The sequence below is a fragment of the Equus asinus genome, chromosome 2, assembly GCF_041296235.1.
Source record: "Equus asinus isolate D_3611 breed Donkey chromosome 2, EquAss-T2T_v2, whole genome shotgun sequence".
NCBI classification, from domain to species: Eukaryota; Metazoa; Chordata; class Mammalia; order Perissodactyla; family Equidae; genus Equus; species Equus asinus.
The window spans coordinates 167,581,943-167,606,748 of record NC_091791.1 but is presented as its reverse complement, the minus strand read 5'-3'; the positions used below and the strand labels follow the sequence as shown (position 1 = coordinate 167,606,748).

Below are 24,806 nucleotides of genomic sequence, written 5' to 3'. Positions count from 1 at the left end.
AATGTTTACTTGTTTAAGTGACAAGTGGTTGGGACAGTAACTTGAGATTCTGGCAAAACCATGAAGAGGAGGCATAGAACAACGTGACTTACAGGCCCAATGGGTCAAGTAATATACTAAGCAACTAGGCAGGAATTAAAAGAGTCTGGGCTTCTGAACTGAGACTCATATAAGGCCCCAAGAATGGATAAACCTAGTCAAGCTCCCTGCATTCAGGGGACCTCCGATGTACTTTGACTTTTGTCAAAAATCTACTTTTATCTTCTCTATGATGCTTACTCATCTGGGGGCAAAGTGAGCTTGACAATCAATCAATTGGAGATCATTGGAGCATCTGTGGAAGCCTGAGACCACCTCCCCTCCCCTCCAAGTGGAAGGCTTGATTTTGAGCTATTATCATTGTGTCAGAACTTGAAAAGCAGTGGTTTTAAGATACCTCACATATGCCTATGTCTTGAATAAGAATAATACAAAATGTGCAACATCACCATTACCAATTTTATTATTTATTTTACCACACAGTCAGCAACAGTTTTCATTGTTGTCTTAGAAATATGTCCTACGAACACACAGTTTTAATTTGTTTGCATGCCTTCAGATGCAGGGAGTTCTTTGAGCAGAGCAGTAGTCTTTAAAAAGCTATGCTAATTTTCAAGAAGCATATTGCCTTTCATTTTTTCATTGTTTAAACTTGATGCAGATTTCTTGGCCACTTAAAAATGAAAACTTTAGAAAACACTTTAGTATAAAGTTTTTGAATCATTCCAAAAAAGATATTAATAGAATCAATATCTATGTACATCACCTAGATTTAAACATCATTAATGTTTGCCATATTTGCCATTTAATTTGGTCAAGTATTTAACAGTAAATTATGAACATCAGGATTATTCATTCCTAAACACTTCAGCATGAATTTTTAAAAAATAAAAATAATGGGGGCCTGCCGCGTGGCCGAGTGGTTAAGTTTGCATGCTCCGCTTTGGCGGCCCAGGGTTTTGCCGGTTCAGATCCTGGGTGTGGACATAGCACCGCTCATCAGGTCATGTTGAGGCGGTCCCACATGCCACAGCTAGAAGGACCCACAACTAAAATATACAACTATGCACTGGGGGGATTTGGGGATAAAAAGCAATAAAAAATTTTTTTTCTACGTAACCATAACACTGCTTCCCATGTAACAAGATGAACTCCCTGAAATCATTTAGTAGCCAGGCCATGGTCAAATTTTCCTAGTTCTTTCCAAAATGTCTTTTACAGATGGTTTTTTAAAACAAGAATCTAGTTAAAGACTACATATTTAATTTGGTTGTTATATCTTTCAAGTTTCTTTAATGTGTAATAGTTCTCTTCCACTGCACTGCTTTTTTTTTCTTCTTTTCATCACATTTATTACTGAAGTTACTGGTCTGTTGTCCTGTGGAATGGCTCACCTTCCAGATTTGTCTGGTCGTTTCTCTGTGAAATCCTTTAGCTTGTTCTACTCCCTTTTCTCCTGTTAGAACCAGAGGTTTGATTAAGTTAATTAATTTATTTATTTTTGGCAGAAGGACTGTGTAGGTGATGTCATGTCCCGCATCCTGCATTATGTCCAGATGGGCATAATGACTTGATGAGACTCAGATCAATCATCAGGATAAGATAGTGACAGAAAAATCTATCTTTTTTAAAGTTACATGTTCCTATGGCAAATAGTAGGTAACCAGAGACCTTAAAATGTTTTAAACCTTTGTTTTTTGGCTTGGAATATTTTTTTCTTCATGATTTATTGTGAGAAGCCGGTTATATTTCTACTTTCTGTAACTGTGAGTGCCTCCAGTCTGCTTTATCAGAAGGAAATGTTATAAACTCATCACTATATGCTTAAAAATTATCTAAAAAGGTCTGCTCTTTTAGAAAATAAGCAATCCAAGGATGATATACTCTATTTCTGCAATAAAAATGAGAATTTATTAAAAGTGTTATCTCTGAGCATTATATATATTCCCTGAAAGTGGGCTCTTTTGATTTTACTTTGAATGAGTTAATGTAGTCTATCTTTTAAGCCATAAGCCCAGTTATTTTGATACCCTTGGAGGAAGCCTAGGTATTGTTTTCTTCCCCTATGCATTGTTTTTGGTCTCCACAACTTAAAGAGAGCAATAGGTGGGCTATCTGGTGTTTGTAACCTCAGCATGAAGGGATTAATCCCTGTGCTCTTGGATCAAAATGTTCATGGTCAAGAGAAGAGCAAAAGAAAGTCCAGGATGCGTAAACTCTCAGGTCTATGGTATTAACATTGATTGGTCCTCTGAAGTGAATAGAAATATTTCTTAGTTCCCCGTAAATATCTTTCCAAAACACATAGTTTAAGTGGGGATGGATGAATTATGCCTTTGCTGTGGGATGAGAAGACTCCTTGGTGGCATTAGTTTAGAGAGGGAGAATCCTGACTCTGAAATAATATTCCTTGTCTTGCTAGTCTTCCACCATCTTCAAGGACCAGGTCAAGATTCATCTCCAAGAGCTCTTCCCAGCTAACTCTACCCAGCAGCATTTTCCCTGCCACCATCTGTCTACTGACTTGTGAATTTCTGATAGCTCAGGCTTTCTTTGTGTAGAGTCTGTCCTTTTCATCATATCTCAGGGCCATTTGCCCAGTGCTACCTACTAATGGCCTTCTTGCCATCTCTGCTCCCTCATTTGACAGTTGTCTCAGAACAAGACACACGAACTGTTATAAGTTGGGGATTCTGTGATATAGTTTCCCCTTGCAAATCTGTTTCTAGTTATGGTCTTCAGAAAGAGATTATTTAAAAAACATTTGGACTCTGTAAGCATGTCGTATTCTAATGAGAAGGAATTCAATTCACAAGAACCACTTTCCAAGTACTTGTCTTGTTTTGTACTAGGCACTGAGCTCTTTAAAGGGAACAATTGTGTAAATTAGACAGACGTGAGCTCCCCTTTTTGATTCACCATACACTAGAGTGTGATCCAGTTCACAGGCTCACAGTCACTGTTAACTCCATCCCCTTTACTTCTGCCATGATATTTTCTTTCATGTTGCCGTGGGCATATTCAATAATGTTATTTTTTTCCCTATTGTCCCCTGCCCTCTACTGCAGGCCTCTCTCCAGATGCAGGTTAATGTTCTCTTCAGCTGTGTGCTCCAGCTGGGCCTCATCCTGGACACAGGACAGAAGTGACTTCCTTGGGAGACTCCAGGCTCTCCTTGTGTGATTCACACTGAGCTTCCAAATGAAGAAAGAACAAAGCTCCACCTTTCATTTTGGGGCAGTGTTCCTCAAACTTTGGTAATTCTGCCCTGGTTGCTGTAGTCTTTAGTTTACGGCATCATCTCTATTAAAATACAATGCCCCTTCCTCCAACCCAAGCTCAGAAAAGCTAAAACCTCCATCTATTTTTATCACTCACAAATTGGTATGAATTGGTTTCATGTCATTTCTTGATGTCAGGTCTTAATGGGAATAGAAGCAAATCAAACGAAGGCTGTGATGGGAAGGAGGGTCCAAGGAAAGGGAACAGAGAGATGAGAATGGGGAGCCCTGGATGACCCAGTTTACAGTTTGCAGAGGGCTGGCAGCTGGCAGCCTCCTTTAGCTATTACCAAGATTTTGGATTATTCTATCCACAGCTAAGCACTTTTTTTGAGGACTCTGCAGGATTCAAGAATTCTGCACTCCTTGAATTCTCATATTTTCTTTCAGAGACTCTAAGAAAGCAGACATCTTAATGCTGGCCTTTGTGTTTTCTAGGGAGATCAGGTTAATATCAATTCAAGTGACAAATACCTTGAGTCCACAACAGGATTTTCCCTGGTATGAATGTCTTTGCTTCTCTCTTTGCACTTCGTCCTTACTCTTCCTATTTTTCTTAGCTTTGCTAAGTAGGCAGTGCACAGTAAGGACCATTTCTTGGGGAAAATAATAGTAAAAGAAATTTACAGACTTAGGGAAAGCTAGGGTACAATCTCTTATAGATAGTGTCAGTATAAGGACATCCTTCCAAGGCCTGGCACAGACTAGAAATGATATTCTAATCAGCAGAATCCCCATCGCCATTGCCCATGTGGAGAGAGGAAAGATCTTGCTGCTCATGGCTTTGAATGCCTATTCAATGTATGATTACCATGTGGGATTTAGAGGTGGGCAAGGTCAGTAATAGACGAAGGCAATATGTCAAAGCTTTGGATAGATTTGCAGGTTTTCCTAAAGTACATGTAAAGTTGTAATACCTACTTTCCTTTAATTCCCTTAACTCTCAGCCTTCTTAAATCTTAGTATCAAACTCAGCCTTCTTACTTCCCAGCGGAAGCATTAAATCCCTGAAGATGCTCAGGAGAAAGTCTCCCATCTTTCTCCTTGAGAATGTGTTAGATGATTGATGGATCACAAGTATGAGAATTTCTAAGAAGCTCATGCTCATGCCCTGCCTTGATGGATGTTTCCTGGGTAGTTGGCGGTGGTGACCCACAACAGTTGTGAACTGGCCCAAAACCAGCAGCTTTCGTTCTAATATTGGCAATCAAATGTAGGGTGTTTGGGGTATAAGAACCACAGGATGTGGACATCTGGGTCTAGGATGCCTCCTAAGAAATATCCATCTGTTAGATAAGGCAGCTGGTGAGAAGACTGAGTCGGCAGCAGATATGAGCAGTTTTCCAGCACCTAGGTCCCATCCATCCCACCACTTTCCGTGTCTGTCTTAGAACACGGTCTCTTCCAGGTTTGTTGGCCAATTTGTATAGTCATGTCTGACGACTGGGATCAGTGTGATGACGTAAACCATAGTGAACAGGAGAACCTTCCTCCAGATGTGATGGAGACCAGATGGCTTAGGGTGTGGAAGCCAAAGAGCCATGGCAGAATCATCCTAACCCTTCCTGGCCCACTATCTATCCAGAAAGAAATCATTGTAGGAAAAGAGTTTCTCTCATGAAAATAGAGGTAAATAAATCCTGGTGCTAAACTGTCCTCTGGGCCCAGCCTGGTGACGTACTGGTTAAGTTGCATCTCTGCTTTGGCAGACCAGGTTTCAAGGGTATGGATCCCAGGCATGGACATACACACTACTCATCAAGCCATGCTATGGTGGCATCCCTCATACAAAATAGAGGAAGATTGGGTGAGATGTTAGCTCAGGGACAATCTTCCTCAAGCAAAAAGAAGAAGAATGACAACAAACGTTAGCTCAGGGCCCATCTTCCTCACCAAAAAACAAACAAACAAACAAAAAATAAAGCTGTCTTCTTTCCATACAATCTGCACTAATAGTTGAGTTAACAAGTGTATGTAGGATAGAGTTTCAATTTTCATTACTGAATTCTTGCTGCAGAAACAGTGTACAGGAACTGGGAGAAACATATCCAAATGGAAATACGGGATGATTAGAAACCTGTTTATACATAGCCCTTTGAGCCTTTCCATTGGAGAGAGGGGACAGTTTTACTCTGGAGTCAGATTCACTTATTTTACCTTGAGCCTCCAGACTACTACAAGAATATGCTGACTTGTGCCAGGTTGTGAGGAGACTAGTAGTAGACATGGTAGAATGAGGTGCGGTATTAGGAGAACAAAAGTAGACCAGAGAGTTGGAGTTGTCTAAGGTGACAATGCTTCTTTCTTCCACGGAAGGCATGTGATCTGGATAGCTCCCATTACACTCTATTCCCTTGCATACTAAGGCATTCAAGCCTTTGCCCTGGAGCTTCACAGGATCCATATACCCCGTAGAATCAAAGATTCAGTTGTGAGCCTTTACAGGAGTGATATGTAGATAGCCCAACCTTTTCCAATATAAATTACAGTGATGAAGTAGCTGGACCTGGATTTAGGTAGAAACTTTGGAGTCTTTCTGTTTCAGGCACCTTCAAGGGTCATAATATCACTGGAGTTCAGGCTCAATTCTATAACGCTGCTCAAGGGAGTGATCTCTGAGAAAAACGCCCACTAACAACACAAGGTGGTGCTGGTTTTCCAGCTCAGCATGGGTTGGGTTAGGACTGAGAAACAAAAAACAGGAATAGGAAGAGAACTGCTTTGTATTATTTCCTTGTTGAGATGCAAATGGTCTCAGAGAATCATTTTGGGAGGGTGTAAGGCTCAGCGTGAGGGAGGCTCGGAGGAAGAACTGGGAGGTGGAGAGTATGTAGAGTATCAACACTCTGTAAGTAGATTTCAAAGGAGAAAGTATGATTTTATAAGGTGGAGACCTAAGGATCAAGGTTAGAGAAAGACATTTAGAAATAAATTTGGCAGAAGACACTAAGTGAATGATTGGTTGTGGAGCAGTGACATGGAGAGCACTTTTTCCTGATGTTATATTTCCTCAAGAGAGTTCAAACTTAAGCTCTTTGCTCCCCAGAGCTGCCTGGGATAGGAGAGAAATAGAAGAGGACATCTCTCTGTAGTGGTTTCTGAAGAAATTCAAAATTTTACTTGTGCATTGACCTTGTAATGGAAATGAGAATGCACAGGAAAGCCCTTTAGGTGCTAGCTTCAGAAAGGAAATACTAGAAAATCCAAAAACCAGGAGTATTTAGAGGAAAAGGAGAAATTCCATGCTTAGTGAATGGTCAGATTTAGCATAGTTTGGAACACATAATTTTCCTTCAGAATATCAGTAACAAAATTTCAGTGAACTTGGGTCCAGATGCCTTGTGTTGATTAAAAGTGGCAGCTGCTATTTTGTGTAAGTTGAATGAAGGATACAAAGGGGACAAAGAATCTTATCTTAGAAAGATGACATTTGATTCTTATCCAATTGGTTGATGATGATTTAACCAATCGCAGAAGGGATGGATTTGCTTTTGGGAGGTTGTCGTCAGAGGAGTCGGTAGGAGCACCTATTTCTATTGTGAAGATTTCCAGTCCAGTATGCTTCATGAAGCTCTCTGAACTGCTGTGCTCCATTGTTTTAGATTGTTCTCTCTTCCTAGACCCACACCTAACTCTGTCTTGGAAAACTGGCATCCCAAGGGATTGGGTCTTGGATCCATGACTTTTCCAGGGTCAAGCCCCTCACAATGACCAGTGCTGTTTTAAGGGCACATAACGTGTGGATAACAAGAGGTGATAGGACGATGTCAAGCACTAATCAGGTATGGGTGATTTACAGTACATCAGCATTAGAATGAACAATTATGGCCAGTGATTGTCTAAAAATCAATCAATCTCCCCTTATGTTTATCTTCCAAAACTGCAAAGAAAAGCATTCAGGCAAATATCTCTAGTGATTTTGATTCAGGAATTCTATAACTCTCTTTGCAACAGAATCAACATGAACCAAGCCAAAGAATGGTTTTAAAGAAATGCCTTTTCGTAGTCCCCAAATGTGGCTAAAAGAACACGTTGAAATGCCAGTTTCACCCGAGGGTGAATAGCAGTGAGAGGCCAGCAGCTAGGGATCAACTCTTCTGGTCTGGTCAACTTCCTGGCATCCTTTCTGGGTCACTGAGTAAGGAGGGTTGACTACCTGCTGTGTTCATCCCCTGAGGCATGGTAGCCAGGCTGAGGATTTCCCAGGGAAATGTCACTTTGCCTCTGCAGTTTTCATACAGGTCTCTGTGGGTTTAGCATCATTGTGTAGCGGCTAATCCCAAGGTTAGTATACTGACTGCAACAGCACCTGCTACTTTACCAGCATCTACTTTCTTTCACAGTGCTACAGAGCTTTGCAAAAACCTCCCCTTGCTTCACCCTATGTGGCCTTTGAGAACCCCTGGGGCCGGATGTTTTCTCCAAGTCAAGCTCCAGGAAGATCAAAGAGTGTTGGCAGTTAGGTCAGGGCAGGCTCCGCAGGTGCTTCTGTCTGAGGCTCTTCCCCACTGGGTAGATCTTCCCTGCATTTTGCCACTAGAGTGGACTCAGAAATCCTCACATCCACTCCCATCTGTGCTTTCTGGCCCATCTACACTTAAATGATTTCCCAGAGAAGAGTTCGTCAGATATCTGAATGTCTCAAATGGATTCTACATGCTGTGGGTTAGGCAGAAAAATGTTTATGGTCAGTCTAATTTCTCTTGTAAACAGCTCAGCTTCTGAAGCACCTCTGCCTGCCCCAGTTTACACCTGAGCAGTGGTATACAGTTTACCAAGGGCTTAAACAAAAATGTAAAACGTTATCCTCTCCATGGACTCCCTAGTCACTAAATTCAGGGCCAGTAGCCCGTATGGTGTTTCATGTGGTTTAGAAAAGGCTACTCCTCTGGGCGAGTGCAGAGGCAACCCCTAGGGTTCAAGCTTGGAAATCAGATGGCATTTTTGCATTCTTCAGAAATGGCTCCTCTTTCCCCTCTTCATGCACCTCTGCACCAGGGCCTCGGCTTGGCAGGCAGAGAATGGGCTGTATTTTAGCCCCACTGTTCTCCTCAGCTGAGCACCCATGTGGAAGGCACAACTTGCGCAACTAGACACAGGGGCTCTGGCCAAATTCAGTTGATGATTTTTGTTTATATTCTTGTTTGACCCCTGATTTTTGACATAGACATCCCTTTTTGAAAACTCCTCTCTGGAGCTCTTAAGACGCTGGTCTCAGAGTGCCTTTGATCTCTCTATCACTGTGAAAATAGAATCATATAATAGGCTCATGGAAAATGACTGTATTAAATGCTAATTATTAAAGGAGAGTGTGTATTTTGATGTTGTTGTTGTCAAAAGGGAGCAGGATTGAAAAAAGGTTGAGCTTCACATTTTCTCTGGAGGATTTTATGAAAATCCATGGCTTAACAAATCGCAATTTTATCACACTTCTACTTGTAATCTTTATAACAACTCCTTCCCACCCTACATACAACTATCTTCCAGTCCCATAAACTCCAAGCAATTTCGTATCCATAAAGAGAGTCTAACACTCATTTGCTGAATAAAAAACCCAAAAAACAAATAGGAAAAGAAGAAATGCTCTGGTCTCCGTTACAGACAATGTAACAGGGGATGGTCTATAGCAGAAAGGAGGACAGTGTGGGCCTCAGGGGCAGGGCCAGAAGAGAGTGCAGAATTGTAACTTGGGCTCTTGAGCATAGCTGGTTTTAGGCACTAGTCTTTGAAATGGCAACAGGTGGTGGTTACTGGGTTGAATAATAAATTAAGCTTCTTTTTAATTCCTATAAATTGATTTATAGGAAACAAGAAGTTAGGAATGAAAAGGCAATTAAAATCTTGAGAAATACCCAAACTTAAACTATGCAAACCTCTGGGTTTGGGTCAATGAAGCTTACAATCCTATGGCCATGGCAGAATGTTGGGGTATCAGCTAGGTAACCCCTAGCTGCTGGCCTCTCACTCACGGCTATTCTCCTGATGAGAATAGAGCTGTTGTGGTTCCCAACTTTTCCCGCTCTCTCTGTGACGGAAGCACACCTCCATGAGCTTTGCCACATGCTTTGCAGGGCCTCCTACTACGGGCAGAGTATACATCCCACTTCATTGACTTTGGGCCTTTGATCTACAGAATGTGGTGGAAGTCACAGTGTGCCAGTTCCAAGCTGAGGCTCCAAAAAGCATCCCATCATGGATTTCCACCAGCGCCCTTGAAGCCAACTCCAGCTGGTCGGCAGACCAATGAGCAAAAGCAACATATGTTTGATGTTGTAAGCAACTGAAATTTTGGGATTATTTGTTATAAATCATAATCATAGCAGAAATAGCTGATTAATACTGATGCTAACCTTGGGGGGGACCCCAACCATGAAATTACATACTTAAAAGTTTTGAAATGACCATTATGTTCAAGATTAAATAGTACAGTACATGGGCTTTTGCTCACATCCCAGTCCTACATCTTATACTTTTCCACTTGCTTCTTTACTCTCAACTGTGTTGAACTAATTGCTTCCTGAAGGCTCCATTTTATTTCATACCTCTTTGCCTTTGCCATTGATTGCTTTTGCCTGAAATGTCATTTCCTTCTCCTATTCCCCTATTTGGTCTTTAACTCATCTGCTTAGATCCTGTTCATTTTCTTGTCTTAGCTTAGGAGTTGACTTCCTAGGATGTCCTAAATGATGGCTCAAGACTGGACTGGGTTAGATGCCCATCCCTTCCCTGAATTTGCATGGCTCCCAGTGCTCATCTCTGTTATTGTGCTCAAAACCCTTTTGCTGTCTTCTTCAGTGGGTAGAGATCCTTGAGACAAGGGATTTGTCTTGTTCATCTCTGTATACCATGTACGAGCACAGTGTCTGACTCGGTGAGTGCTCAGAAAGTATCTTCGGACTCCATTTTAAGGATGTGCTATCTCACGTTCAGAGAGGATAAGCTAGGAAGGGACAGAGCCATGAGGCCAACTCACATCTTCCCAACTCCTAGTCCCCTGCTTTCTCTCTGGCACCAGGCTGCTTTATGGAATACTACCTCACATTTGTTTAGTGGAGCACAGCACCAGTATTTGCAAACAAATTGATTTTTAACATAAGCCTGAGTTTGGCATCATTCGGAAGATAAATGTGTTGTGATTTGCCTCACACCATTAATATATATTCTAAAGCCAAATAGAAATGAGTTTCATGTTGTCTGAATATTTGGAGTATTCAGATCACATTCTTTCCACTAACATGAGTAATCAAGGATCATTTGTGTCTCTGGAGAGGAATTCGGGAATGTCATCTCTGGGAGAGACTTCAAGGATCATATATTCACTCCTTTGGGTGTTCAGATGCAAGAGTATCTAGTAAGATATAGAGAGGTTTCACAAGTTGGCCAAGGTATCCAACTTTGAAGGAACATACAAGAAATTAAGTAACCCAATCTTAGCCCAGTGATAGTTTTTGGTACACACAGCAAATTCTTTGTTTTTTTAATCTGACATTTATGATTTGAAAGTGTCTGTGGGTATCCTCTCAGTCCTACAGCTGATCTCCTTCCCTGAAGTGGCCATAAAGCAGCCTATGCAACCTGGCATTTTCTTTCACTTTATAAATTTTTCACTGTTGTATGAGATGGTCTTTTGTGGGAAGGGGGAGTGTCAGGCACAGGGGAGGTGTGTCCAGAAGTTCAGTTTTTCCTGGAAGGAGGCTGTGCCATGTTCTCAGTGCCAGGCAAGCTCATTCTCAGGAGAGAACAGAGGACAGGGACAGTGTGCAAGGACTGAGTTTTCCATGTTTTGTCCAGTCCTGGCTGAGACCAGGCCTCATGCTTGGAAACAGAACAACTTGAGAAAATTTATGGGATACCAAGCCTTGAAATAAAATAGAGATTAGACAGGAGTATCCCCCAGGCTTGGAATTTTTGGGATGTGAATGGTGAACTAGCTTTATTCATTTCCACACCCTACTCCTGGTATTTATATGTAGTTTTTGAGAGTTACAGAGAAACTTCAGTGTATTCAAAGGAGAATACCATGCTGTGGAGGAGACTTCAAATCATGTACAGGGGAGCAGCTAAAAAACATGGGGAGTGTTGAAAAGGAAGGGAGTGTTGAAGAGGAAGGGAGATACTAGGGGTGTTTGATCACAGTCTTCAGATATAAGTCAGGAAAGAGCTGGCTTATTAGAAGACATCTGGATTCCCATGTCTGTTTATGCGTTGTATTTATGGCAATATGTTGGTTTGGTTGAAACATGAGAAAAACCTGGCCTTACATGGATATGTAGCTTGAAAAGAGAGATTGGTTGCAATGTGGGATGTTAATGAACTTTTCATATTCTGTTACATTAAAATTTGTTGATATGTTGCATTCTGGATGGAACTTTCACCTACGCATGGTTTTGTAACATTATTCATTCGTCATTTGGGAAATAATTGGTTCATGGAGTTAGGCAACTTCCACATGTTGACATATTTCATTCTACAATATCAAAAATCACAGTAGTTAATATCACCAGCAATATCTTGAAAACAGAAAGGTATTTAAACATTGTAGAACCATCAAACTCATGGTGACAGATACGAGCTTCCCTATACTCTAATTTTTGCCCCAAAGCTTAAATTTTTATCATGAGCCACAACTATGAGCTGTTTTTCTTGACATGACAGGCTCAGTTCATTCACTTTCAAGAAGATGCCTACCAAACACCGAGGTCTGAATAACTATAGTTTGTCTGTCATTCTTTCAAGAAAAAATGGTATTTTCTGGAAAAAGTGGCTAGTTCAGCTTGCAACTGAACAGTTGCACAAATGTTTTCCCTCAAGTTAACTATCCTGATTTGGAATGCAGCACAAGTGCTATATATTACATCCCCTTTTCCACACAGAATACTAAGAAGACATATACTTAAAAGTTGAGATTTAATAAAATTAGAATTTTTACTGTTTCATCAATGTCACGGACTGAATTATGTCCTCCAAAAATTTGTATGTTGGAGTCCTTACCGCCAGTAGCTCAGAATGTGATTGAAGATAGGGCCTTTAAAGAGATAATTAAGTTAAAATAAGGTGATTTGGATTGGATTAGGATGTTCCCTTAGGGTGGATCCTAATCCAGTTTGACTGGTATCCTTACAAAAAGAGGAAATTTGAACACACAAAGAGAAGAGACACAAAGAATGTGCATGCACAGAGGAAAGAGCATATGTGGACACGGTGAGAAGGTGGCATCTGCAAGCCAAGGAAGGCCTCAGGAGAAACCAACTCTGTGGGCACCTCGATCTTGGACTTCCGGCCTGAGAACTATGAGAAAATCCATTTCTGTTGTTTCAGTCACCTAGTCTGTGGTGTTTTGTTATGGCAGCCCTCGCAAACTAATACAGTCAATAGAATGTTTAAGTGAAATGACAGGTTTTTTTCCTGCGAATATACGTCACTGAAGAATACAATAACTACTAATACAGAATTGATGCCCCTGCCTTGATTCAGGCTAAGGTACCAGCAGTTTTACCCACCATTGTTTTTGTACCATCTGTGCAAATATCAACACAATGAAAAAGGCAAATAGTGTTTTGGACTTATTATGAAAATAGTTCTGACTTCCTGAACTCCCTGTAAAGTTCTTGGGGCCTCTAGAGGTCCATGGACCATCCTTTGAGAACTATTGTTTAAATCTGTTATTAGTGATGCTGAAGCTGCAGTGGCAGCGGTAAAGCCCAGACTCTCCCGACTGCTTCACCACTCTCTACCTGTTTGCTAGTGATTAGCAGATCAATTCTATCATATGCCTTGACTGACAAATGTGTAAGTGGTCAGAAGCCACTGTGAGCAGCAACCTCAAGCTCTGTAAAAATGGTGAAATTGACCCACATACTTTGGTTGGAGTCTCTAGAGTCAAGGACCATGGTCATGTGCCTCTGGTTTCTTCTTCTTGATGGGACTCCGGGGGTCTGATGCTGGATCCATGATGATTGTGTTTTGGTGACAGAGGAAGGGCTCAGAGAAGGCAAAGAATCTGACTACATCACCTTCAGTACCCACATTATATTTCTGTGGCAATACTTCAGCCTTTCCATGAAAAATAATGTTCACTTATTTAGTGAGAGGTGATTGGGACAGTAACTTGAGTTTTTAGTCAAACCATAAAGAGGAGTAAGAGCAACATGGCTTTCAGTGTTAATGGGTCAAATAATATACTTAGCAACTGGACAGAAATGAAAAGAGGCCAAGCTTTTGAAGTGAGACTCACATAAGTTCTTACGAATAGCTAAACCTAGTCACATTCCCTCATTTAGGGGCCCCCTGACATACTTGACTTTTGTCAAAACCGTCTCTTACCTTCTCTATGATGCTCACCTGTCTCAGGAAGAAGAGAACTTGACAACCAACTGATGGGATTTCATTGGAACATCTGAGGAAGTCTGGAACCACCTCCCCTGCCCCACAAGTGAAGGCTTGATTTGGAGCTACTATCATTATGTCAGATCTTGAAAGGCAGTGGTTTTAAGATGCCTCACTTATGCCTGTCTTGAATAAGAATAATACAAAATGTGCAACATCGCCGTTAGCAGTTTTCTTATTTATTTTACGTATATAGTCAGCGACATCAATCACTGTTGTCTTAGAAATGTGTCATATGAACACACAGTTTTAATTTGTTTGCATGCCTACAGATGAAGGGAGTTCTTTGAGCAGAGAAGTATTCTTTAAGAAAGTATGGTAATTTTCACGAGGCATATTGCATTTTACTTTTTCACTGTTTAAATTTGTTGCAGATTTCTTGGCCATATAAAAATGACAACTTTAGAAAATATTTTAGTGTAAATTCTTGAAACATTCCAAAAAAATTAATAAATCAACATCTATAGTTTCATCACCTACATTTAACCATCATTGTTTGCTGTATTTGCTCTTTAATTTGGTCAAGTATTTAAAAATAAATTTCAAACATCATGGCTATCCATTCCTAAACACTTTAGCATGCATTTTATAAAATAAATATATTTTTCTACATAACCATAATAGTATTTCTCACCTAACAAAAGTAACAATTGCCTAAATCATCTAATAGTCAGTCTGTGGTCACATTTCCCTAATTCTTTCTAACATGTCTTTTACAGATGGTATTTTAAAACAAGAATCCAGTTAAAGACTATGTAGTTAATTTGGTTTCAAAATCTTTTAAGCTTTTTAAAAAATTATTTTGAGGTCATATTGGTTTATAACATTGTATAAATTTCAGCTGTAAATTATTCTATTTCAGTTTCTTTATAGACTGCATTGTGTTCACCCCCCAGTAGTCTAGTTTTTATCCATCGTCATACATTTGCGATCCTTTCCCCCTTTCACTCTCCCTTTCAACCCCTTCCCCTCTGGTAACCACTGATCTGTTCTCCCTATCCGTGTGTTTATCTTCTATGTATGAGGGAATTCATATGGTGTTTGTCTTTCTCTGTCTGGTTTATTTCACTTAACATAATACCTTCAAGGTCCATCCGTGTTGCTGCAAATGGGACATTTTTGTCTTTTTTTATGGCTGTGTAGTATTCCGTTGTATACGTATACCACATCTTCTTTATCCATTTATCAGTTTGTGGGCACTTGGGTTGCTTCCATGTCTTGACATTTGTGAATAATGCTGCAATGAACCTAGGGGTATATAAATATCTTTGTATTGTTGATTTCACATTCTTTGGATAAATACCCAGTAGTGAGATAGCTGGATCATATGGCATTTCTATTTTTAATTTTCTGAGAAATCTCCATAATGTTTTCCACAGAGGCTGCACCAGTTTGCATTCCCACCAGCAGTATATGAGGGTTCCCTTTTCTCCACATCCTCTCCAACATTTTATTTTTATTTATTTATTTTTTTTGAGGAGGACTAGCCCTGAGATAACATCTGCCACCAATCCTCCTGTTTTACTGAGGAAGATTAAACCTGAGCTAACATCCAGGTCCATCTTCCTCTACTTTATATGTGGGATGCCTGCCACAGCATGGATTGATGAGTGGTGCACAGATCTGTGCTGGGGATCCGAACCAGTAGATCTTGGGCCGCTGAAGCAGGATACATGAACTTAACCACTATGCCACCAGGCCAGCCCCTCCTCTCCAAAATGTGGTATTTTTCGTCTTGGTAATTCTAGCCATTCTGACGGGTGTAAGGTGATATCTCATTGTGGCTTTAATTTGCATTTCCCTAATAATTAGTGACATTTAACATATTTTCAAGTGGCTATTGGTCATCTGTGTATCTTCTTTGGAAAAATATCTGTTCAGATCATCTGCCCAGTTTTTGATTGGGTTGTTTTTTTGTTGTTGAGTTGTATAAGTTCTTTACATATTTTGGAAATTAACCCCTAGTTGGATGTATGATTTGCAAATATTATCTCCCAGTTAGCAGGCTGTCTTTTTGTTTTGTTGATCATTTCCTTTGCCTTGCAGAACCTTTTTAGTCTGATGTAGTCCCATTTGTTTATTTTTTCTTTTATTTCCCTGCCTGAGTAGACATGGCATTTGAAAAGATACTATTAAGACCAATGCCTATATTTTCCTCTAGGAGTTTTATGGTTTAGGATCTTACATTCAGGTCTTTAATCCATCTTGAGTTAATTTTTGTGTATGATGCAAGACAATGGTCTAGTCTTATTCTTTTGCATGTGGCTGTCCAGTTTTCCAACCATTTATTCAAGAGACTTTCCTCTCTCCATTGTATGTTCTTGGCTCGTCTGTCAAAGATTAGCTGTCCAAGGATGTGTGGTTTTATATCTGGGTTTTCATTTATATTCCATTGATCTGTGTGTGTCTGTTTTTGTGCCAGTGCCATGCTGTTTTGATTACTACAGCGTTGTAGTATATTTTGAAGTCAGGGATTGTGAGGCCTCCAGCTTTGTTCTTTCTTTCTCAGGATTGCTTTGGCTTTTTGGGATCTTTTGTTATTCCATATAAATTTTAGGATTCTTTGTTCTATTTATGTGAAAAATGTCGTTGAGGTTCTCATTGGAATTGCATTGAATCTGTAGAATGCTTTAGGTAATATGGACATTTTAACTGTGTTTATTAATCCATCCATGAGCGTGGACTATCTTTCCATTTCTTATACTTCTTCACTTTCTTTCAGTATCATCTTATGGTTTTCAGTGTGTAGGTCTCTCACCTCCTTGGTTAAATTTATGCTCAGATACTTCATTCTTTTTGTTCTGATTGTAAGTAAGATTGCATTCTTGAGTTCTCTTTCTGCTAGTTTGTTACTAGTGTATAGAAATGCAGCTGATTTTGATATTGAACCTGAAGTGAGTTCACTCATCCATTGCACAGCAAGCTAATCTCTGACACCGGGTGTAGTGGAAGAAAGTAGGAATTTTATTACTGCACAGTGCTTAGCAAGGAGACAGGGCAGCTAATGTTGAAATCTTTCAGTTTTTCACCATTGTGTGATGCTGACTGTGAGTTTGTCATATGTGGCCTCTATTATGTTGAGATAGTTTCCTTCTATACCCATTTTATTGAGAGTTTTTATCATAAATGGGTGTTGAATCTTGTCAAATGCTTTCTCTGCATCTATGGAAATGATCATGTGACTTTTAGTCCTCATTTTGTTAATGTGGTCTAAAACATTGGTTGATTTGCCAATGTCGAACTATTCCTGCATCCTTGGTATAAATTCCACTTGATCATGGTGTATGATCTCTTTAATATATTGTTGTATTTTATATGCTAATATTTTGTTGAGGATGTTTGTGTCTATGTTCATCAGCAACATTGGCCTGTAATTTTACTTTTTTGTGTTGTCCTTGTCTGGTTTTGGTATCAGGGCAATGTTGGCCTTACAGAATGTTAGAAAGTGTCTTTTCTTCAATATTTTGGAATAGTTTGAAAAGGAAAGGTATTAAATTTTCTTGGAATGTTTGATAGAAGTTTCTAGAGAGAAGCTACTGGGTCCTGGACTTCTGTTTTTTGGGAGGTTTTTGATTACTGTTTCAATCTCTTTAGTTGTGGTTCGTCCATTCCGATTCTCTATTTCTTCTGATTCAGTTTTGGGAGGTTGTATGAGTCTAAGAATGTATCCATTTCTTCTAGGCTATCCAATTTGTTGGCAAATAGTTTTTCATAGTATTCTCTTATAATCCTTTGTATTTCTGTGGTATCTGTTGTAATTTCTCTTCTTTCAATTTTAGTTTTATTTATTTGAGACTTCTCTCTCTTTTTCTTAGTGAGACTGGCAAAGAGTTTGTCAATTTTGTTTATCTTCTCAGAGAACCAGCTCTTTGTTTTATGTATTCTTTCTATTGTTTTTACAGTCTCTATTTTATTTATTTCTGCTCCAATTTTTATCATTTCCCTCCTTCTTTTGACTTTGGCCTTGTTTTTTTCTATTTTTCTAGTTCTGCTAAGTGTAGTTTAAGATTATTTATTTGAGATTTTGCATGTTTTTTGAGGTAGGCCTGTATTGCTATAAATTTCCCTCTTAGTACTGCTTTTGCTCTATCCAGTAAGAGTTGGTATGTTGTGTTTTCATTTTTATTTGTCTCCAGTTACTTTATTATTTCTCCTTTGATTCAATGGCTGTTCAGTAGCATATTGTTTAGTCTCCATGTATTTGTGACTTTCCAAGATTCTTCCTTGTACTGGATTTCTAGTTTCATTGCATTGTGGTGGGGAAAGATGCTTGATATGATTTCAATCTTCTTAAACTTATTGAGGCTTGCCTTGTTTTCCAACATATGGTCTATATTTGAGAATATTCCATGTGCACCTGAGAAGAATGTGCATTCTGCTGGTTTTGGATGGAATGTTCTCTATATTTCTAAGTCATCCATCTGGTCTAGTGTTTCATTCAAGGCCATGGTTTCCTCGCTGTCTTTCTGTCTGGATTGTCTATCCATTGATGTAAGTGGAATGTCGAGGTCCAGTACTATTGTTGTGTTGCTGTCAATGTCTCCCTTTAGATCTATTAACAGTTGCTTTATATACTTTGGTACTCTTGTGTTAGGTGCATATATATTCATAAATGTTATGTCCTTTTGGTGGAATGCCCCTTTTATCATTATATACTGCCCTTCTTTGTTTGTCATTGTCTTTTTTATCTTGAAGTCTGCTTTGTCTGATATAAGTATGGCAACACCTGCTTCCTTTTGCTTGCCATTTGCTTTGAGTATCATCTTCCATCCCTTCACCCTGAGTCTAAGTTTGTCTTTAGAGCTGAGATGTGTTTCCTGCAGGTGGCATATTGTTGGGTCTTCTTTTTAAATCCATCCAGCCACTCTGTGTCTTTTGATTGGAGAAATCAATCCTTTTACATTTAGAGTGATTATTGATATATGAGGGCCTAACACTGCCATTTTAGCTCATTTTCCAGTTGTTCTATATTTTCATTGTTCCTTTTCCCATGTCTTTCTGACTGCCTTTCAGTTTGGTGGTTTTCTGTGGTGGCTTTCTCAGTTTTTTTCTTATTTCTGATTTGTGGCTCTGCTCTGATTTTTTGTTTACTGGTATCATGAGGTTTTATAAAAGTTCTCATAGATGAGATAGCCCTTTTTCCGACAGCTTCTTATTCTCCATTAGCCTAAGCAGATTCCATCACTTTCCTCTTTCCCTTCTGAGCTTTTGTTGTCATAAATTATTCTTTTTTGTGCTGTGAGCTTGTGACTAAATTGAAATGTTTCTAGTTATTTTTGATGCTTTCTTTTCCTTTATCTTTTATGTTATAATTAAGTGTTTGCTAGCCTATTCTGATAGCTACAATTTTCTGATTTTTGTCTGTCTATTTATCTCCTTGGTCAAACATTTGTAAGGTTTTGCCTTTTTGTTTAAGGTAGGAGGGCTCCTTTCCTCATTTCTTCTTTGGCAGGTCCAGTGGTGATGATCTCCCTCAGGTTTTCTTTATCTTGGAAAGCTTTTATTTCTCTATCAAATCTGAAGGATAATTTCTCTTGGATAGATTATTCCTGGCTGAAAGTTTTCGTGTGTCAGTATTTTGAATATATCATTCCATTCTCTTCCAGCCTGTTATGTTGCTGCTGAGAAATCTGGCAAAAGCTTGATAGGGGTTTCTTTGTAGGTTATTTTCTTCTGTCTTGCTTCCCTTAACATTTTTTCTTTGTTTACTTTTGTCAGTTTAGTAGTATATGCATTGGAGAAGATCTTTTTGCCTTGATGTAATTAGGAGTTCTATTGGCTTAATATATTTGTAAGCCCAGTTTTACCCCCAGCTTTGGGAAATTTTCAGCTATTATTATTATTATTATTATTTTTAAAGATTGGCACCTGGGCTAACAACTGTTGCCAATCTTCCTTTTTTTCTTTTTTCTTTTTTTTTAAGGATTGGCACCTGGGCTAACAACTGTTGCCAATATTTTTTTTTTCTGCTTTATTTCCCCCCAACCCCCCCCCCCCCCACACACACACACAGTTGTATATCTTAGTTGCAGGTCCTGCTAACTGTAGGATGTGGGACGCTGCCTCAACGTGGCCTGATGAGCAGTGCCATGTCTGCGCCCAGGATCCGAACCCTGGGCCGCTGCAGTGGAGTGTGCAAACTTAACCACTCGCCCATGGAGCTGGCCCCTCAGCTATTATTTCTTTGAACAAGCTCCCTGCTCCTTTCTCCCTCTCTACTCCCTCTGGAATATGTATAATCCTTATGTTACATTTCTTAATTGAGTTGGATATTTCTAGAAGAGTTTCTTCATTTCTTAAAAATCTTAGTTCTCTCTCCTCCCTCACCTGAAACATTTTTGTATTTCTATCTTCTATTTCACTAATTCTTTCCTTCATAAGATTTGCTCAATTTTTTATGGTTTCTAAACTGTTCTTTACCTCATGAATTGTGTTCTTCATATCCAGAATTTCTGTATAGTGTTTTTAAGGGCTTTAATCTCTTTGGTGAAGTATTCCTTCTGTTCATTAATTTTATTCCTGGGCTTATTAAACTTCTTTCTGTGTTTTCTTGTAAATCTTTGACATTCCTTTTGAAAACTATTTTGATTCTCTGTCATTTAGTTTGTAATAATCTGACTTCAGTATGGTTTCTTGAGACTTGTCATTTTCCTTCTGCTCTGCAGTGTTACAGTAGTTCTTCATGGTGTTTGAAGAATTGATCTTCTGCTGGCCTATTTGTGTAATATCAGGTCACAGATTACACCTGCTACTGCTGTGCGGGTTTGGGAGCTGTGTTTTCTGATCCTGCCCCATTTGGTGGCAGTTGTGTCAGTGGAGCCGATGTATGTTTGTGTGGATAGATCCACTGCACTAGGCAAGAAGTTTTGACTGAGTTGATGTGCTAGGCGGGGTGGTGGGGGCTTTTGTGCAGGTCAGCACTGAACTCATGGGTAGGTCCCAGCAGCTGCTGAACTTGGTGGGGGACACCTTGACATGGGCTGAGTCACCTCCACTCGTCAGGACATGCTTACACAGGAGTGCTCCTTCTTATTAGCTGGCACTTTGTTTAGCGGGTAGGTCCCACAGGCTGCTGTGCTTGGCAGGCACAGAGCCTTCCTGCAGGCCTGCACTGCACTTGGCTGTTGGGGCACCTTCACAGGTGCTGAACCACTGCTACTTGGTGGGGAGCATTTGCATGCACAGGGCCGCTTCAGGCCAGGCCACCACTCTAAAAACATTTGCTTGCAGGGCTAGTTGCCCTTGCTTCCACTCACAGCCACGCTGACCAGTGTGTGAGGATCCGGGACCTGGATCATTGACTCAGGGAGGGGGAGGGGGTTGCTTCCTTAGTTCCACTGCTTCCCAAGGATCCAGTCTACCCACCTTCAGACATATAGTTGCATGGATCTCTCAGGCATCTTGTGCTATGCAGGGAATCCTCTATTGGTGAATGAATGTTGATTTAGTTGTAACTTAGAGTGGAGAGACAAAGGAACAACTCATTCCACCATGATATTGACATCACTTTTAAGTTTCTTTAATCTGTAATAGTTCCCTTTCCACTGTAACTTCTTTTTCTTTTCATCACATTGATTATTGAAGGGACTGGGTCTGTTGTCCTGTAGAATATCTTACCTTCTGGATTTTTCTAGTTGTTTCTTTGTGGAAGCCTTTACCTTGTCCTTTTACCTCCCTTTTCTCGTGTTAGAAATGGAGGTTTGATTAGGTTAGCTTATTTATCTATTTTTGGAAGGAACACTGTGTACATGATGTTGTGCCCTGTATCCTGCATCATGTCAAGATAGACATAATGACTTGATGAGGATAAGATCAATCACTAGGATATGATGGTAACAGAAATATCTATCTTTGCAAAGTTACATGTTCCTACTGCAATAGCAAATAATATGAAACCGTAAAATGTTTTGAAACTTTTTGTTTGGCTTGGAATATTTTTGCTTCATGATTTCTTGTGTGAAGCAGGAAGCTGGCCACTTTTCTTCTTTTTCTTACCATGAATGCTTCTGTCTGCTATACCAGAAAGAATGTCATAAACTCATCATTATATGCTGAAAAATTAATGTCTTAAAGATTCTGCTCTTTTAGAAAATAAGCAAGCCAAGGATGATATGCTCCTTTTTGGCGTTAAAAATGAGAATTTCATTAAAAGTGTTATCTCTGGGAATTGTTTATATACCCTGAAAATAGGTTCTTCTGAGTTTACTTTGAATGTATTGATGTATTCTATCATTTAAGCCATAAACTCAGTTATTGTAGACACCCTGGGAGGGAGTCTAGATATAGTTTTCTTCCTCTGTGCATTTCTTTTGATCTTCTAGATTTAAAAAGAGCAATTGAGTTTGGTGTGCCAACTGGTGAATGTCATCCCAGGATGAGGGGAGTAATCCCTGTGCTTTGGATAAAATTGTCCAGAGTCAGGAGAAGAGCAAGGGAAAGCCCAGGACTTGCAAGCTCTCATATCTATGGTATTAATGTTGATTAATTCTCTGAAGTGAATAGAAATATTGGTTAGTTTCTTGGAAATATTTTTCAAAAACACTTAATTTAAGTGTGTAGGGATAAATTATGCCTTTGCTGTGGGATGAGGAGACTGCTTGGTGCCATTAGTTTAGAGAGGGAGAATCCTGACTCTGAAATAATATTCCTTGTCTTGCTAGGTCTTCTACCATTTTCAAGGACCAAGTCAAGATTCATCTCCAAGAGCTCTTTCCAGCTAACTCTACCCAACAATATTTTCCCTGCCACCATCTGTTTACTTACTGGTGTCTTTCTGGTAACTCAGGTTTCCTTTGTGAGGATCTGTACTCTTCATCACATCTACGGCCATTTGTCCAATTCTACCTAATAACAACCTTCTTGCCATGTCTACTCCCTCATTCAACAGTTTTCTCCTCAGGACAAGACATGCGAACTTTTAGAACTTGGGGATTCAGTGACAGAGTTTCACCTTGTGGATCTTCTTGAAGTTATGCTCTTAGAAATACATTATTAAAAAAAAATTGGACTCTGAAAGCATGCCATATTCCAATGAGATGGAAATCAATTCACAACAACCACTTTCCAAGCACTTGTCTTGTTTTGTACTAGGCATTGAGCTTTTTGAAGGGAGGAATTATGTAAATTAGACAGATGTGGGTTCCACTTCTTGGTTCACCATATACTAGTGTGTGACCCAGTACACAGGCTCACAGTCATTGTTGTTCAATCCCCTTTACTTTTTTCATGATATTCTCTTTTACATTGCTATGGGCATATTTAGTAAACATTATTAAAATGTGTGGTTGGGGTTATTTATCACTGATGACTTTAGTGATCCTTGTTCACATTCTCAAACCATTGGAGTAAGTCCCTAAAGGAAGGAGTTAGGAGGTGTGAAAGCTCATATATTACTTGACAAGTAAAACACTAAAAACTGAAAAGTTAATGGGCAAAGGGCAAATGAAAGTCACTCATTGATTAACAAACTTCAAAACAGGTTTCTATCATCTGATAATAAAATATCTGAAGCATTAACCAATCGTTTTTAGGATAGATATTTAAGCAATGCTTTTATCAGAAAAAGCGATGTTCCCAATGCTGTCAAGATGTTGGTAACAATATAAATTGTTATATTTTTATTGGAAGCCAATTAGTTAATATTAAGAGGGTGAAAATACTTATACTAGTTTGAACCAATATTTCCACTTTGGTGAATTGACTGTGAGAAAATACTACTCATGTTTGGATATAAAGTGAGGGTTACTATCATCAGAGAAGACAAAGTCCCCTTATATTTGATTCCTTACAAAAATTACAAAAAGCCATATTATAATGCTTTCACGCAATTATTTTATTTTGCACAGTTAAGTGCAGTTTAGTGAAGACACATAACCCGGGATGATCTCAATCAATGCTAGTTCACAAATACTTATGGAAGTCAGCTGATGAGATTAGTGAAAATGATGACTAAGTAATTTAACGAAAACTTGGGAACTATTCTTGGGAGTATGACTTCCAAATTATAAGTGTTCAAATTTGTTTAAACAAATCTTTTAAGTAAATGATTTTTGTGGAGATCATTAATATTTGCTTACAGGATAAATGTCAAAACAACAGTTCTAATGTTTTGTGAATGGATATTGTGGTTTAAAAATGTTTTAATGATAGCTTCATATACGGATCCATAGTGTGCTATAATTCAGACAACTTAGACACATGTGAACTGGATATGCTCTGGAAGACTGCATGAAGATTTTAAAAAGCAGGTTTATTGATGACAAATATTTTGGTTTAAGATGCTTGTGAGAAATTGGAATAAAATTAATGAACTATGAGAATGGAAAAAAGCAGTATCAAAATTAATATATTATTTTTATAATATGTGATGTTAAATATGTATGTGCAACTAAATTAATATATAAAAAAATTTTAAACTAGAATTTGAAAGTTTCATCTTCAACCCAAAGTGTTTATGTGGTCAGGTTGGCAAAATAAGGGAAAACCTTATTTTGAATCATTATTTGAGGAAATGTGGGCTTATTTCAGATTTTATATATATATAGATATATATTAAATATATAAAGCTTTTATATATATAGTTTCCTCTTATACATATACAATAATTTTCAATAATGAAAAATTTATACAGATAGATATGTTGATCATAGCAATTTTTGTAATAGGTAAAATGTAGAAGCTGCCTAAATATTCAGTCATCAGAGAACTGAATAAGTAAGCTATAGTATGGTCCTAGATACAATATTAATGTAGCTCATTAAAAGTACTGATTAGGGGATCTGCCCGGTGTTGCAACGGTTTAAGTTGGTATGTTCCAGTTCGGTGGTCCTGGGTTCTCCAGTTCAGATCCTGGGTGCAGACCTACGCACTGCTTGTCAAGCCATGCTATAGCAGGCATCCCACATATAAAGTAGAGGAAGATGGGCACGGATGTTAGCTCAGGGCCAGTCTTCCTTAGCAAAAAGAGGAGGATTGGAAGCAGACGTTAGTGCAGGGTTAATCTTCCTCAAAAGAAAAAAATACTGATTAGGAGGAGTATGTAATAACACAGCGAATTGGCTATATAATGTTAATAAAGATACAAATTTGTATATGGAATAT

At 39.0% G+C, this 24,806-nt stretch overlaps 1 long non-coding RNA gene and 2 gene segments (V, D, J or C); 1 reads left to right on the top strand and 2 right to left on the bottom strand.

Annotated features, from left to right (window-relative positions):
* The window catches only part of LOC139044532 (uncharacterized), a 43,987-nt gene extending 40,743 nt beyond the window's left edge, over positions 1-3,244 (top strand). The window contains exon 4 of the long non-coding RNA XR_011501501.1: positions 3,108-3,244. This is a non-coding gene — a long non-coding RNA (uncharacterized lncRNA). The remainder of the gene's footprint in view (positions 1-3,107) is intronic.
* Positions 1-24,806, bottom strand: part of LOC106840669 (T-cell receptor alpha chain constant-like) — a 1,015,328-nt gene that overhangs the window by 209,658 nt on the left and 780,864 nt on the right.
* LOC106840671 (T cell receptor delta constant-like) overlaps positions 1-24,806 on the bottom strand; it is an 802,079-nt gene that overhangs the window by 125,283 nt on the left and 651,990 nt on the right.